General features: G+C 36.1%; 1 protein-coding gene across 11 annotated transcripts in view; it reads left to right on the top strand.

The window, feature by feature from the left end:
- Positions 1-14,327, top strand: part of ADAM22 (ADAM metallopeptidase domain 22) — a 205,940-nt gene that overhangs the window by 61,952 nt on the left and 129,661 nt on the right. The window lies entirely within an intron of this gene.

Below are 14,327 nucleotides of genomic sequence, written 5' to 3'. Positions count from 1 at the left end.
TAAGCAAAACTTCGGCATTCAGGGCTTTCTTGGGGATTTGAAGGCCTAGAAAGCTGACTTTTCTTCCTAGGGAGAATCCCCAAGGTAAAGAAACTTGCTTAACTCAGCATTTCTCAAACCTTCTTGATCATGTATTACCTTTTTATTGGGGGGTGGGGGGTGGGAACATCTGTTGATATCTTCTGGACCATAGTTAGTGGGATAAAGGCCCAAGATATAACAGGATCCAGTGATGAATTTTGAGGCCCGAAGCACTGAAAAGAGGATGGTGACCTTGTCAAATGTAATTTTAAAAGAACACTAAGCTAAAAAATAAGGAAGTCGCACAAAGTTCTGATTTTCTAATTGATAAAAGCACTTTACCATCGACTGCATGCCAGGGACTATTCTAAGCACTTCATGTGTATAAATGAGTTCAAAACTCACAATAGTAAGTTAAGGCACAGAGAGGTTAAATAAATTATATAAGGCTACCCATAAAATTTGTGGTAGAGCTGAGATTCAGAACAAGGCAATTTAGTACCAGAATTTATGCTCTTAAACAATGTACATTCTGCTCCTCAGATTAACAATTTCAATGCTTTTAAAATGTATGTAGTCGAAAAAAATTTTTTTTCTGTCTGTCTCTCTTTTTTTTCTGGGATGGGGGACTTGCTTTTCTAGAGCCCTAGTAAGCATCAGCATAGATTGACTTTTGGTTAATTCAGCACCAAATGTGGAAATATCATGCTATATTACTATAAAACAATTATTGCACTCTCTGTTTACCCACTCACTTCCCAATAAATTTATATATTATAAGGATAAGAGGTGGCCTAGTTGACAGGTTGGTGTTGCATCTTGTTCTGAACTAAGGGAAAGGAATCAGCATATTCTGGGGAAATGTCAGAGTGGAAGAGAAGGCCACCCTGGTGGGAAGAACAAATCTATGTTGGGGTGGGTCATTCCTGTCTTCAGTTAGAAGTCATTAACCAAGAGTGTGCAATTCAAGGCTTTGGGGATTGAAAACAAGGGATGGGGGCTCAGATTGAATTGATAAGTTTGTGTTAGAAAGTTGTTGATGACAGTGTGACAGGGAAACAGAGTTCTGAGGAAGGAGATACAAGAAGGGGCAGCTCCTTAACTTACAGGAGTGCAAGGCTGCCACCTTCTGGAGGTTGAGCCCTGGGGAAGCAGGGAGCATTCTGGGCATTGCAGGGGTGGGAGAAGCTGTCTACATAAGCAGAAGTTTCCTGCTGAGGAGGGAGATTTTGGAGGCTGCAGGCCCATTGCTGTCACTAGCACCATGGGACCTATTGGCCTCAAACAATTCGAGCTTTACGGCACTAGAAGAGCACTCTTTACAGACCTGACTTGTTCTTGCAGGTTCATAACAGCATATGAACAGACTCAGATCTTGGTTGTAGGACTGGGTGGACCTGCGCTCATAGGAGCCAGAGAGCACCTATTTAACACAGATGCTGAAGTGGGTGGGTGAAGTGATCAGGCCGACATAGATGCTGAATCTGCCACATTAACCTTGACTAATATGGGCTGAACTTGGGATTTTATTAATATGGTACAGGACTGTTTCCATGGTTGGATTCAGGTCCTATAAAGGCCTGAAAGTTAAGTTACATAATTTTGATGGCCCTTTGTAAGAAAAAAACACAAAATTTTAAATACAAAGTTAGGTATTCATATGAATATTTATATAGAATGAGAAAAGAAATTGCATATTTTTAAAAACTCACAATATAGGAAACATCACAAAACTTAGAAAAATAACATCAGAAATTAATTTCCTGACATACTACTTTAATAATTTATTTTAATCTGTGTGCTGTGGCTGCATAGTTTCTCATTACCTTTCTTAATATGATAATCATTTTGAAATATAATTTTCTATAGAGAGAATGTAGAGATAATTCAGTCTTTTAGTAGCATGGTTGGTCGAAATTTACTTTCAGTTATTGGTAGTTTAGAAAATTTCTTTCATCTTTTCCTCTTGTTATTAATAATGTCTTGTAAATTTGGGGGATTTGAGGCCAAATTTGGGAAAACCGCTATCATAATCAGCAGTAAGATTTTATGGCCTTTTAAGTTTTGTGGAGACCGTTGACTAATTTTAAAGACTCTGAATTAATGACCTCATTAAATGGTTTGTCATCAGTGTCCTCACTTTGTAGTATACTATGAGTTTGCATTATTTCATTGATGTCAGTATTTCATGTCAAATTAGTAAGAAATTTGGGGCAGGGGTATAGCTCAGTGGTAGAGCTCATGCTTAGCATGCACGAGGTCCTGGGTTCAATCCCCAGTACCTCCATTAAAAAAAAAATTAGTGGGGGAGGGTATAGCTCAGTAATAGAGTGCATGCTTTAGCATGCATGCAATCCTGGGTTCAATCCCCTGTACCTCCATTAAAAATAAATGAACATGATTTCAACCTCCCCCCCAAAAAAAGATTAGTAAGTACTTTAAATATTTTTCTGGTATGATCATGTGATTATCTCCTTTTCATAATTACATTTTTAAACAACTCAAGAGCCTATTCATTATTTTCATTTCTTTTTGATGGATTGCTGCTTTTTGTATAATCTTAAACAAATTTATAACATTTGCTTCTCAATGTCAAAATAATTTCAATTGGTTACATGACTGTTCTTTGTCGCTTTTGATTCCGATTCCATTAGCTTTTTTTAATCTGGATTTTCTTTTAGTTGTTTAAAAATATCCAAATCAGGCATCATAGTTTTTCACTAGTTTTATTGAAATGTCTTTCCAAGTTTCAGTTAAAATGGTGTAGTCGAACTTTATAAAATATGCCATTCCCATTAAAAAAGAAAAATAAGTATGCTGCTTTTTATACTGAATATATTTCTGACAGGAAAGCACTCTGAATTTTGACTAAGCATTAGTGATAATGGAATCCTCTGCTTATAATTTTAGACATCTGGTGACTGGAAAAATTTCCCACAGTTTAGCTTTTATTTCAAATCTTCATCTCCATCACCAGTATTCTTCAGTGTCAGCCGTCATAGGGCACATCCCAGCAGTGGCAGGACTTTGGCACAAGGCTGGAGGAGTGTACCTGGGTGCCATTCCTATACCATTAAGATTAGCAAAAACTTAACTATACACGAAAGTGATGTGGACCATGTGAGTATCTCCAACTCTACTATCTGTCTGGATGCCAGAAATGCCCACAGCAGTTCCAGCCCAGTGTGGTTAAATATCTTCTGCAAATATAAAAATACATTAGACCATATGAACATATTGCTAAAGTCTCCTGTAAGGCTTGGAAGAGAACTGTGCTTGAAAGGGTTTCTTAAGTTCAGGATAAACCTGCCTCTGGCTATTCTTCACTCGGAACAAATCACCTATGGTGGGCATGAAAGGACAGGTCATGGTACACTCTGGATAGAGGGTGCCAGTAATGGACTCAAGTTCAAATGTGTCTCATGTGGAACTATCAGGGATCTTTAGTCTGAACAGTAAGTTTATGAATTTGGCCCAAGACTCTTTGGGTTGCATGTGACAGACATCCAAGTTTTAACTAGTCACGGCTTTGGTAGAAAGAATTTGTTGGTTCAGGTAACAAAACACTGAAGTTATACAGGTTGGAGCTAAGGGTCACCTGGACCTGGGGATTTGGACAGCTTCACACTGTCATTATGTTTCATTCTTTTCCCATCTCTATTTCTCTGTTAATTTTATTCTCTACTCTTGAAAACGGTCTTTTTCTAAAGAGTGACTGCAGGCAGTTTGGGATTCTGTGGCCCAAGAGGCAAAAGAACTTCCTTTCCAGTTGTTGTTTGGGAATATCCTTGGGAAAAACTCTGACCTAGCTTGGGAGATGTGCCCACTTGTGGAACCAGTGATTCTTCTGTGCCTCCCCATGGGGCCAGAAAGGGATGGGGCATTGTGATTGGCATAAGATAGTTGGGGTGGAGGAGCAGATCCCCCACAGAGGCTGCTGTTTTGGTCAGACAAAACCATAGTTGTCCACTGCAGTAGCTCAGGCTAAGGCCTGGTGGGGAGGTGGGCATGGAAGTCATACAACTGATGAAACCCACTGCATGGAGTGTGTCGTTCCTCATGTAGACTTGTAACTTATCCTGTCTTTGAAGATAAATTTAGGCACAAAACTCACAACTCTCAGAAAGTGTCTTCTCTGCGATTGTTAAGCATGTACCTTTTAAAGTGTGTCATAGTGTATTAACAGTTAATTCATAGAAGCCTTCCTTAACACATGGGTAAAATGGGACTAAACCAGTTCTAAAAACCACTCAAGGATTTAACTCATATAAGAATATAGCAGCTCGGTTGGCAGTTGGGAAACAGAGATGGGAAGGCCAAGAAACTCTCAGAAGCAGCATTGTTAATGTTTATACTAAAATGGTTAAAAGAGAATGTTTAAATTAAATGATTATTGATTTAACCTAGTTAAATAAGACAACTGTTATTGAAAATTGAAATTAAAAGACAGCATTTCTGTTCTTCTTAAGTCAACCCAATGGAGAACAGTAACATTTGGATAGTATTTGTCTTTGAATGGAAGGTGAACACTGCAAAGAACTTCTTTCTACATCAAATGACTTAAGTAAGGTTGGAGTATATTATAATTTGTTTATATTAATTAGTTTATAGTTATTTCTTAATTATTTGAGATTCTTTAATAATAACCTGGTCATTTATAGATTTAAAGAAATGCACCTGGCCCTTGAACAATGCAGGTGTTAATCTGAATATAAATTTAGAGCCGGCCCTCTGTCTCCTCAGATCCTTGGTATCTGTAGATTCAAACAACCACAGACTGTGTGGTACTGTAGTATTTACTATTGAAAAATATTCATGTATAAGTGGACCTGGGCAGTTCAAACCCACGTTTTTCAAGGGTCAACTGTATAAATTTTATGGAAATATAACATAAATTAAACTTCATTCTTCATTTATTTGATACATATTCTTGTTCTGGAAGAAATATATTGTTTATTGGATGATAACTTTGTGAGAAATATTCTTAATGGTAGAATTTTATAATGGCATTGTCTCATTCTAATAGAAAAGAAATAGTACCATGCCTTTGAATGAGGTGACATAATTTAGATTTTGGTGGGTGTGTTGTTAACATAGAATGTAAAATTTAGAAATTTATCTTAAAAGAGAATGTTTAACCCTGGGCTTAACACTAAAAAATATAACTGCTCTTATGGGGGAAATATTTCTTTGAGTTATTATATTTTATTCAGAGAAGAGTTTGTGAAAGAGAATTTAGCAGGATAGACTTTGGAGAGGTCATGAAAGAAGTTGAATATTAGTAACTACAAAGATGTTATAAAATGAATGATAGACAGCATTTATTGAACTTTTACCACATGTCAAGCCCTGTTCTAATAGTTTAACATGCACATAACCCATTTAATCAACTTAATGCAATAGGTACAGTTATCATCCCCATTTTGGAGAACAGAAAATTGAGGCTGACAGAGGTTAAAAAATTTGCCAGTCACCTAACTAGTAAAGTGGTGGAGCTGTTTTTGGACTCAGCTTGGCTGTAGAGCTCTTAACTATGTGTCGGAAACACCTAGAGTGAAAAGATAGTTGTTTCTAGATTTCAAAAAATACATTCGTCTTTATAATAACGTAAATATTACTGGATATAATAATATATCTTATAAAATCTCATTAATATATATTGTTTTAAAATACTTAATCACTTCCCTATTGTTGAGTATTTGAGTTGTTTTCAATTTTTTCTCTGTTAAGAACAACCCCAATGAATATCCTTCTACAGAAATTTTGTGCCATCCCTAAAAGTTTCCTCAGAATGCGTTCTTACATGTAGGTTTGCTGGTTAAAGAGCAGGGATGTTTTAAAGGTTCTTGACAGTTGCTGTGATGGTCTTCAGAGAAGTACAGTGAGAAAAGCACACCACAGTTCACATGTGGGGAAGTGAGATCAGGCAACTCCAGACAGACAACGCCCTGCTCTACTTCTGGCCTCATGTCCTGCTCACCAGATAAGTAAGAATAGTCCATGTGTGTCCTTTTTGTGTAGGTAATTTTTGGAGTAGAGCAGTTAGTTTGATTTTTCATCCATAGTTAAAAGACAATGATAAAAACAAAATAAAATCCTCCTAAAGAAGAGTCGAAATGATAGTTCTTTAGCTAAAAGACAATAAAATCAAGAATATTAGATTGAAAATTTTAAGTAAGACGTTAAAAATCTATTTCAGAAGATTGTAAACATTTATGTTTTAGTAAAGAGGAGTCCTTTTGTTTTTCCTTCTTGCATTTAAACTAAAAACCATGATTTGTGGGAGAATAATGATATAATTAAATTTTCTTAATTCTGGTTTGACATGCCTAGCTTCTCTAGGCACTGAGACTTATATGTCCCTCTTTTTCATCATTAAAGATCATTTTGTGATTTTTTAAAATAGATTTATGGAGGGTCAGAAAGTCACTGTTTTTTATGTGCAGTTGCTTCTTGTTTGTGTTTCAGCCACCAGGAAAGGACTGCTAACCAAATTGGTGGATAGATTTTCTCCATCCCTTTACTTTTAAAATAGCTGTGTCTTTATATTTAAAATGGATTTCTTGTGAGCAACAAAATTTTTTTATTCACTCATATAATTCCTGTCTTTTAAATGATACATTTGGACTATTCATATTAAAAGTGACTATTGACATAATTGAATTAAGATCTGTCATGTTTGGAATGTTCTGTTGTTGTACTTGTTCTTTGTTTCTTTTTCTCACCCCCCTTTTTTTGTTACCTCTGGTTTTAATTGAGCAATTTATATGATTTTAGTTTTTCTTCTTTTTTAGGGTATCAGTTATACTTCGTAATTTTGTTTTTCAATATTTCCTTAGAGCTTGCAATATACCTTTACAACCAGTCTAGGTCTACTTACAAAAATCTCTTTGCCACTTCACAAGTAGTGCAGGTATCTTATAACAGAGTATTCCTAACTCTTTCCTCTCATCTCTTATAACATTGCTGTCATTCATTTCATGTATCCATATGATATAGTACACATTATCATCATTATTACTTTGATCTGTTACATCAATTAAGAATAAGAGATATTGAAGATTTTATTGTACCTTCATTTGTCCCTTCTTTGACACTCTTTATTTTCATAGAGCTGAGTTTCTGATCTATATCATTTTCCTTCTGCCTGAAGAATCTCTTTTAACATGGCTTGCAGGACAGGCCTGATAAATTTTTTCAGGTTTTGTTTGTCTGAGAAAGTCTTTATATTTCTTCCTTACTTTTGAAGAATAATTTAACTAGATAAAGAATTCTAGGTTGGTAAGTTTTTTTCTTTCAACTTTAAATGTTCCACTCTCTTTTTGCATGCATGGTTTCAGATGAAAATTCTACTATAATTATTATCCTTCTTCCTCTGTAGGTAAAATAGATTTTTTCCCTGGCTTCTTTCAAGATTTTCTTTCTGTCTTTGGTTTGCAGCAGTTTGAATATGAAATGCCTAGATGTAGATATTTTTGTGTTTATCATGCGATAGTCTCTGAACTTCCTGGAGTTGTGGTTTGGTGTTTGTCATTTTAAATTTTTCAGCTATTATTCTTTCAAATTTTTTTCTCTGTTCTTTCTTGCTTGCTTTTCCAGTATTCCCATTACATTTGGAATATTTGGAAATTATCCGATAGTCCTTGAATATTCTATTGGTTTTTTCATTATTTTTTTCTTTTCATATTTTAATCTGAGAGGCTTCTACTGACATATCTTCAGGCTCACTAATTCTTCACTAATTTATGTCCAGTCTACCTATGAGCATGTCAGAGGCGTTCTTCATTTCTGTTAGCAGTGTTTTTGATTTCCAGCATTTCTTTTTTATCCTTTATCAGAGTTTATGTCTCTATACTTACATCTGTCCTTGCATGTTGTCTACTTTCCTATGAGAACCTTTACCCTATTAATCATAGTTATTTTAAATTCCTTGTCTGATAATCGCAAAATCTATGTCACATTTGAGTCTGATTCTGATGCTTGCGTTGTCTCTTCAGGCTGTGTTTTTTCTTGACTTTTATCATGCTTTGTAATTTTTTGTTGAAAACTGGACATGACGTATTAGTTAATGGGAACTACGGTAAATAAGCCTCGAAGTATTGGGTTTGATGTTAATGTGACTAGGAATTGGGCTGTTTTAATGACTGCTGTAGTTACAGGTGGCAGAAGCTTCAAGTTCCTGTAATGGTCTTGTTTTTGTTTCTTCTGTTATCCTTGTGTTTTCCTAAGAGTTCCTTCTTAAATAGAATCTGTGCTTTGAAGCTTTTTCAGCTGCAATCCTCTGTTATGCTGGAGCCCTGTTCTTATGGTCGTAATGGCAGGGAGGGAGGTGGTCTATAGTCTGATGATTAAATCTCAATCTTTTAGTAGGTGGACTTGTATCCTTTTGCTGTGTCCTTCACAAATGTTTCTTAGCATTTCCCCTTCTTAGGCGAGGAGTGCTTTGAGCATATTTCACAATGGTTGCTTTTTCCCCTTGCTTGGTGGGTGGCTGGGTGGGGAATGGGTAAAGGCAGGGATCTTTCTTCTCTTAGCTGTCTATGTTATCCTATCTCTCCAGATTTTGGAGTGGCAATTTGCCCTGTGACCTCCGTTCTCTGATAGATCCAAGAAAAGTCATTGATTTTCAGTTAGTTCAGCTTTTTCTTCTTTTAGAGGATGAGGATGATGACTTTCAAGCTCTTTGAATGTTGTAGCTAAAGCCAGAAGCCTGTATTTTCAATAGAGTAAAATTTTCCTGAACCTCCTGAATGCTACATTGAGATGAGTGATTTTCACTGATGTGATTCTGTATATTCAAATTTAGATGAAAAATAGTATACACTGTTTCCCATATTCATGTTTAGACTTTACTAGAATGTAAATTTGATGAGGACTGAAACTTGTCTATATTCTTTACCAAAAACACACGCATTATAGGTACTCAATAAATATTCATGGAAAGAATAAATTTTAGCCACATCTAAGTGCCACTTATTTTATTATTTACATCATACTTTTATTGAGATTGATTCATTTAAAACATCTTAAATATCTACTGCACCTTTCTTTTAAGGAGTAATATCTGAACTCATAGGCTTGATATGCTAATTGCATATTTTTATATGTGTTGAAATGATTTCCCAAATATTAGAATGAAAGTTTCATAAAATCATCCTGTGTTTGACTAGTGGCATCTGTACCCATATTAGGAAACACTGCTCTAAGCTAATGAGTCACCTGTAACTATAATACTGATTTTTATGAATTTTCTCAAAAATTAGCTGGTTAAGCAGAAACACATTACTCAAAATAGGAAAAGAGTAAACTCACAGTCTCCTGGATTGCACAAGAGTGAGAATGAAATAGACCCTGGTGCTACTTCTATTCTGGGAAGGCACACCTTTCTCCCAGCTCCCCATCATATACTTTTTCACAAGAATATTTCATGGTACCACTCTTTAAATCTGAGAGTCAGCTGAGGGAGGTTTTTTGCCAGAAGCATCATCAATAAATTATACACTTTCTGGCAACAGTGGGCTCTCTAAGAATTTGCCACATCAAATCCAGAAGTTGCTCAAGGGCCTTCTAGCAGCAAGAGGTTTGCAGAGGCAGCATTTCCCAAATCGTCATTCTATTGAGATAAGTGACACTCCAGTGATCGCCAAATGCTGATTCTCAGACTGGCTGCAGCAGAATCACTTGGAGGACTTGCGTAGAGGTGATTCCCAAGCCAAATCTAATCCACAGAGATTTGGTTCAGTAGACCTGTTGGGGAGGACTTGGGAACCTGCTGGTTTGTAGAGCTCCCCAGGCAATTCATATACAAAGCCATGACTTTTTATTGCTCCGGTCTATGTAGTGATCATTGGTGTCAGGTAGAAACCTGATCCAGTAGTTCAGCATACACTGTGGCACTTTTTTCTTTTCATTCTCAGTAAACTACCAAGGATTTAATTAAAAAGGAAAAGAAATGGATTGTGGGTGCTGAATATACCATTCTTCTTCTTTTTAAAGAACTTTAAAAAACATCTCAGAAGGAGTTAGGGATTAAAGTTGGTTGAGTTGATTTTTTTTTTTTAATTGAAGTAGAGCTGATTTACAATGTTAGTTTCTGTTAGTTTCTGGTATACAGCAAAGTGATTCAGTGATACGTAGTCTTTTTCAGATTTTTTTCCGTTATAGGTTATTGAAAGATTGAATATAGTTCCTTGTGCTATACAGTAGGTCCTTGTTTGAGTTGATCTGAACCCTAATAAATATTATTTGCAGATTAGTGTTATGGACTGAATGTGCCACCGACCCCCCCCCCCCACCAATTCGTACGTTGAAATCTTATCTCCTGGTGTGATGACATTAGGATGTGGGGCCTTTGGGAGGTAATTAGGTTTAGGTGAAGTCATAAGGGTGGAGCCCCTTGATGGGATTAGTGCCCTTATAAGGAGAGGAAGAGACCAGAGCTTTCTCTCACTCTGCTATGAGAGTATCCTTAAGAAGGGCACCGTCTGCAAGCCCAGAAGCGTTGTGATCACCAGACACTGAAGCTGGGCATCTTGATCTTGGACTTCCCAGCCTCCAAAACTGTGAAGGTGAATGACTACTTTTAAGCCATCCAGGCTGTGGTATTTTATTATAGCAACCTGGGCAGACTAAGACATTGGGAAGCACTTATTAAACATTGATTAACTATAAAGTAGATATATCTTGTTCTATTTTTTAAAGAGGTAGAAAGAAAGTAGCAAAGTACCTAAATAATTTACCCATATCATAGCAGAGTAAAGCAACTCTGGATTCTGCCTCTGTCCGTAGAACTAGGCTGTCTCTACTATCCCTGATACCCTTCGTTGTACATTTGGAATCAATTATCACAGGAGTGCATAGCTGCAGGCATTTGTTTTCAGGAAAGAGGTTCAGAGAAGCTAACTGGTAAAAGGAATATGTTGGATCAAATGGAAAAAGCCACAATGATGAAACTGAAGGAGGAAATGGAACCAGACTTCCAACCATCCCATTTCATCTTAGTGCATTAAATATCTTACCAAAGCCAGCAAAGCCCAGGAAATATTAAAAGCTTGGATTTTTCTTTAAACACATGTCCCAGCAAATGATGAAGTTTAAGATTCTCATGTATTGTTCTTTTATCACTAATCTGAAAATTTATGCTTTATTTTGCACTAGTGAAATTTGTGGGGTGGAGCAGAGGCATGTATTGTTTTTTTCCCTTTGGAGTTTTTACTTTTTTGCAGTGGGGAGAAATTAGGTTTATTTTTTTTTAATTAGTTAATTTTTTAACAAAGGGACTGGGACTGAACTCAGGACCTCGTACATCCTAAGTAGCAGCTCTACTACTGAGCCACACCCTCCCCGCCTGGAGTTTCTACTTTGTATCTTCTTGGGTCATAGAATATTTCCTATTAAGGAAGTGCAGTCAAAGTTCTATATTCTAAATTTACTTTAAATACTTAGTTTCTCTATTTAGTTATGTTACAAATTTGATATATATATAAAATATATATATACACATGTAGGTTATATGTTTCAGTTTGTATATAAATAGAACTGATGTTTTCTTTCTTTTTAAAAAAATTTTTTATTTACTTTTTTGGTGAGGAGGTAATTAGGTCTATTTATTTATTTATTTTTAGAGGAGGTACTGGGGATTGAATCAAGGACCTTGTGTATGCTAAGCATGCGCTCTACCACTTGAGCTATACCCTCCCCCTGACATTTTCTCTTTTTTATTTAATTTTTGAAATGTGTAAGGCATACGTATTAAAAACTATATAAAATATGTAAAGTATATACTTGGAGCAGTTTCACCTACATCTCTGTTTTCTCCACCCAATTTCCACCTCCTCCCTTCTTATAGGTAACTCTTTTTATTAACTTCTGACTTACTCTTTCATTGTTTCTTTTTACACATGCAATCCAAAAAAGGTATATATATAATATATTTGTTGTTTCTCCTTTTTTCATAAAAATTACAGAATATATTTGCTCTGCATTTTTTTCTTTACATTTTTTCCTCCATATATGTCCTGCTGATCGAGGAGAATCCTTGTAAACTACCACTTTCTCCCAACTCCCAGAGATTCTGAGGTGGTTCCGTTGAGTTAATGGTTCATTTTATTCTTAGGTCTTCTCTTGTTTTAGATTTCTAAACTAGACCCTTTACTTTATAAAGAGCGGTTGTCCAGGGTGAATATTTACCACCCCATGCTAATGAAAAGAACTTGAAAAATAACACAGTGATTCATGTTTGTTTGGGTGTTATGGGTAGATAGTAGATGTGTAGCATTGATGTCAGGTGGCCAAGAAAGAAATGGTTTTGCATCCCTTTGTCCTCTGAAAATTAAAGATCCAGATGGAGCACCCAGAACCCACCATATCACCTGTTGTTTCAGTTTGTTCTAGATGCCGCAGTCTATTCTTACGTGGTTTTTCTTCTTTAAAACGTTGTTGAGAACCGTTACAGAGCAGTGTCATTATTAGACTCCTCTATAAGGGGCCTTTTATTTTGCAAATAAATAATATTACTAATCTAGATGTTTTTCCCATCACTAGACTATTCTACCAAATTAGCATATTCACACTAACTAAAGCTGAAAAACATGGAAAAAATAAATAAGCCAAATCTAATAGAATAAGTGATATGATTGGGATTTGAGTACAAATATAAAACACTGGTTTTTTTCCTTACTTTTGGTGTGCATTGACAATAAGGCACATTGTAAAGAAAGAAATTACTCTTTCCAAAGAAAGATTTTCCAATGGACCTCACTAAGACTCCCAGTGGTATGTTCACTTCCTGTTTTCCTGTTTCAGACACATAAACTTGGAACATGAAAACCCCTGGAGGTCAAATGTTACTTAAATGGTTTCTTAGCAGTGGCTCCTTAGCAATAAATAGCTCTTATTCTTACACAGTAATCTTAGAAAATTACATAATTACTTTGCAACAAGTGATTGGATATTATAATGTTTACATAAAGCTTTGGACAAAGGTGGTATCAGTGCTTATTCCTTTGGGTAGATAGCTTATGGGCTCTAAAACTTTTCTGGTGTAGAAAAGATTGAGCTTAGTTATAAAACCAAAATATATATCATGGTATACTATATGTCATGCTATAGCATACATAGTGGTTTTCTTTTCTGAAATCTATAAAACATGACTAAACTATTAAACTAGAAAAAATGATTAACTTCATTCCATTAACTAGCATTCCATCTTTGTGTGGTGGGAAAAGACTTGAGCAATTTAGTATTGATTTAGGGACAAGATACATTAGCCCTTTTTAAAGTTTAGCGTACTGATTTTGAAACTCTTATAGGGAGGAAACTTATTTTAAGTATATTTTGTTCTTAAAAAGGTGAAACCTTAAACCATGAAAAACTGCTTTAGTGTTGTCATCTTCTGTAATACTGATGAAAACGGAGTAAGTGTTAAGTTCCAAAAGTTCACAGAGGATTGTGAAAGCCAGCTCTCATGTGATAGGAGCTTTTTTTCTGGGGAATATTAATGATTAATCAGGAAGGGCTCTGCCGTGGCACCTGTGACTTTATTGCAGTCCCATGAGAACTGGTGTGGTGTTAATGAGCAGGTGTTAAGTAAGACCCACGGTGTGCCGGGGTGCTCTCTGTCATTGTGAAAGAAATTGACAGTGGGAATGACAAGCTTATTAGTATCTTTTCTCCTGGGACCTCATTTAGGCCAGAGCCATTGTGCCCTTCCTTTGAATGTTGGGACTGGCTGGCGAAGGCCTGACACAGTGGGTTTTTTAATGCTCTGTCCATGGTGTGCATAGAAGGGAGAGGCTGGTCCCATAACTACATGGCACTCTTCAGGGGGCGCTATACCTCACAGTTCATCTACACCTATAAAGGAGGGCTCCTGTCTGCCAAGTGCATGGATTTGTGATTGTACTTTCAAGCTGTCCCTGGGAGAGCCAAGGTAACACTGTTGTCCTGTTTTGTTTCCTCCAATTTGTATCGACCTTGGTGTCACTCCCTCCTTAACTACTGCTGACTACCTTGGCAGTACTGCTGAAATTTTACTGAGTGAGTTCTCATTAAATCTTTAACTCCTTCCACTGCCTCCCAATGCAATAGAGAGGTCACCAAATCCTGTAGGTTATTTACTCCAAGATAGCATATAATTTAAAAACTTTAAATTTATTTTGTATTCACATAGTATATAATTCAAAATGTGAAAAAGAGTGAATCAGTCGGGGGCCCGGTAGGGATCAGATATCATTCAAAATAGATTATTCCAGGAGAGTTTATTTATAATGTAACCTTTTACAAAAGCAGAGGGGTAAGGGAACTCC

Source organism: Camelus dromedarius, chromosome 7 (assembly GCF_036321535.1).
Source record: "Camelus dromedarius isolate mCamDro1 chromosome 7, mCamDro1.pat, whole genome shotgun sequence".
Taxonomy (NCBI): Eukaryota; Metazoa; Chordata; class Mammalia; order Artiodactyla; family Camelidae; genus Camelus; species Camelus dromedarius.
This window is presented reverse-complemented; position numbering and strand designations above follow the sequence as displayed.